This window comes from Olea europaea, chromosome 6 (genome assembly GCF_002742605.1).
Source record: "Olea europaea var. sylvestris chromosome 6, O_europaea_v1, whole genome shotgun sequence".
NCBI classification, from domain to species: Eukaryota; Viridiplantae; Streptophyta; class Magnoliopsida; order Lamiales; family Oleaceae; genus Olea; species Olea europaea.
In genome coordinates this window covers 12,017,247-12,020,776 of record NC_036242.1, presented here as the reverse complement: position 1 = coordinate 12,020,776, position 3,530 = coordinate 12,017,247, and the positions used below count along the sequence as shown (strand labels likewise).

The window sequence follows — 3,530 nt, the reverse complement described above, 5'->3', positions numbered from 1 at the left end:
AAACACATAATCTAGCATGTGGTTGAAATTTATTTCTATGAGTAGACAAGGTGGAAGCAAATGCCAAACAACCAAATACTCTAAAGTGCAGTGTAGTCTGCTGATTTATTGTACAAGGCATCATAAGGTATTTTGAGTCTCAAGAGAGGAGATAGAGTTCTATTGACTGGAAAGGTGGCAGCAAACACACAATCACCAGAACATGATTGGAAATATAGAGCTGATTGGAAATATAGAGCTATTGTTACATTTAAAAGATGCTAATGTTTGCGCTCCATGACAGAATTTTGTCATGGTCTTTCAACACAGTTGGATTGATGTATAGTCCTTCTTTCAGCAAAGAATTCAATGAATGCCAATTCATGAGCATTATTTGATCTGAATATCTTAATTTTGGCATTGAATTAAGTTGTCACCAAATTGAAGAATCATGGAATAACATTTGCTGCATCTGACTTATGTTTTAAAAGATAGATCCATATAAATCTTGAGATCATCAAATAAAGTCAAGAAGAATCTATGTCCCGTATGTGATGTAACTTGATAAGGCCCCCCAAATGTCACAATATGTAAGATTAAATAGACGATTTGAAAAATGATTATTTGAATCAAAAGATAAGGGGGCACTCCCTTTGCCATTTTCCAGTCGTTTTTCTGTTTTTAGTTTTCAAAAATGTCCAAAACGTGTTTGACACGCCATTTCCGAAAATACATTTTCGAAAACAAGGAAAAATTTATAACTAAAAATGGAAAACGATTTTTTTCTTCTTCATTTTGGGTGTTTTTAGTTGAAAATGCTCAAAATGCCCAAAACACTAAAAACGCGCTATAGTAAAATTCTAATTAATATAACAGAAGTTTGCCCTTTTCTCACGAATCCTCTCTCCTCTCTCACTTTACTCAACGCCTTCTCCAATCAGCTCACACGACGATGTCCTCCGTCTAACAACATCCTCCACTCGGACGAGGTCCTACAATCTGGCGAGCAGGTACGTAATCTTCCTCAAAACTTGCTTGGAAACCTTTTTTTTTTTTTTTTGGTTTTTAGTTGCATCTTGTTCTTGCTTTTACATTTTCTTGATTTTGCTGGTTTTTATTGGTAATAATCTAATTTAAATAAAAAAGTGGATGCTAGATACTGAAATCAGAATCAAGAAGGGTTTTCGCCCAACTTAAATATCCATTTCTAAATATCCATTTCTTGTATCTTGCAATGAACTGTGAGTGCCACAAAAATTATGAGATTTGTGTGTGAAAAATTATTGAGTTCATCTGATTTTTTTCTGAGATTTGTGTTTGAGACACTGAAGTGTACAGAAAATAATGATAGCCTGTTTGGCAGTGATTTTGAGAATTAATTTTTTGACTGTTAGGAGAAAAGTGGAGTCCACATGTGAGAGAAGAAATCAAATATGACGACTGGAATAGTAACATAACGATCAAAAAATCAATTTTTTGAGCCAAAAAATCACTTCCAAATAGGTTATGAATTGGCTTTTAATTTTACTATTCTTGTGATAATTTTAGAATGTTCCTCAAATCAGAAAAAATGGGAAAAAACTCTAGGACAGTCACTCGGTTGAAGCACTATAGTTGCAAAAGTGCTTAGAAGTAGTCCAAATTTTCATTGTTATTCAAAATGCAGTGCGTAAATTTTTTGAACTATGTCCGTAACAGAAAAGCAGTATGTGGTCTAGATTTTTTTGCCCTTGAGACTGATGCATGCTCACCTTCGAATTACCTATGAAATATATCTCCTTCAAAATTAATCAAATGAGGCCAAGAAAATGAGAAGGACAAACAAAAAAGTTTGTACCTCCAAATCTCTCCTTCCCTTATTAGAATGAGTGTCCTTTGGAAGCAAATAGCAATTTGGTGGTGTCAATTGCTGGTTTGTGATACATGACTTGGACATTTTGGGTTTTGAATTTTGGTTGTTTTAGGTGGTGGCAAGTCATAAGGATCTTTTGCGAAATGGTTACTTAGCCAGAGAAGCGACTTGTGAGTGTTTAATCATAGTTGGAAGGTGGAGGTGTTGATGCTAATCGATTGGTAAACAATTATGGAAAAGAGGAAAACATTTTGAGTTAATGCTAATATATTTCCATTAAAGTTAGTTTTGGGAAATTAAGTTCAATAGATGGAACCCATCTTTCAGCTTGGGCATCTGCATCAAGACAAACATCTTTTCATAGAAGGAAAACTAATATAACACAAAACGTGATGCTGACATGTGATTATAATATGAAATTCATATTTGTGTATTCTGGATGGGAAGGTACCGCTAATGATTCTCGAGTATTCATTGATACAATTACAAAAGAATCAAACAACTTTCCAATGCCACGAGGAGGTAGATCCTAATCAAAAGAAGTCGTCAAATATTTTTACAATATTTCAGTCTTAAATTATAATTCTTTTTTAGATCAATTTTATCTTGTTGACTTTGGCTATCCAAACATGCCCGAATTTCTTGCTCCTTATCGAGGCTGAAGATATCATTTGCGTGATTATAGAGGACGAGGAAGACCGCGTGTAAAGGAGGAGCGTGTCGAAACATTATTGAACGTTGCATTGGAGTATTAAAGGCAAGATTTCCCATTTTGAAGTTAAACGGAGACACATTCTTACTGCATGTTGCACAATACATAACTTTGTTCATCAGGAGCATGCTTTGAATAGACTTTTTGCTCAATATTCATCGGAGAATATGATATTTGAAGATGTGTCGGAATTGTGTGAAGATCGAGAAGTCGTACAATTTGATGCTAGTCAAACATCTCAAATGCGACAAGTCAAAGATCATATTGCTACACAAATGTGGAATGACTACTCAACGACTCATACATGATTCCATAGATTTATTTTATTGTTTAAATTCTAACCCCTTTTTTCCTCTTTTTTTTTTTTTTTTTTTAAACCGTTCACATTTAAGCTTGCAAACTTAGTTGACTTGATATTATATACTTGTTGCAGTCTCACCATTCATAATCACTTTTTATAATTCTCAATCCATATCATTTATTATTTTCCCTATTTTTTCAAGTTAAATTATTATTATTTTAGTGTTTTATTTTTTAAAATCCACAACATTTTTCAACTTCCATTATTTTTTTGATAAAAATTTGGAAGAATTATTATTTCCTTTTTTTACTAAATAATCAAATCAATGAATAAATGTCATAACACAATTTCTAAAAATTTATTATTTATTATTTTATTTTTGTAGCAAGAAAAAATAGTAAATTCACCAAGTTTAAAATATATATTATATGGTAATATATTAATATAAAATTATTATGTTTTACTAAATAATCAAATTAATTAAACGAATGTCATAAAACAATTTCTAAAAATTTTAAACCAAACGCATTTTCTAGTTTTCTATTTTGAGAAATCATTTTTCAAAATGATAAATCAAACATGTTTTCTGTAATTCCAAAATAGTCCCTCAATGCAGAAAACATTTTCTATTTTAAAAAATGAAAACAGAAAACGAAAACACAAGCCAACCGCACCCTAATATTTTC

At 31.8% G+C, this 3,530-nt stretch overlaps 1 long non-coding RNA gene across 1 annotated transcript; it reads left to right on the top strand.

Annotated features, from left to right (window-relative positions):
• Positions 1-838: 838 nt before the first annotated feature.
• Positions 839-3,032, top strand: LOC111395854. Its single transcript, XR_002702880.1, has 2 exons — positions 839-989; positions 2,517-3,032. It is a non-coding gene; the product is annotated as an uncharacterized LOC111395854 (long non-coding RNA).
• Positions 3,033-3,530: the final 498 nt, after the last annotated feature.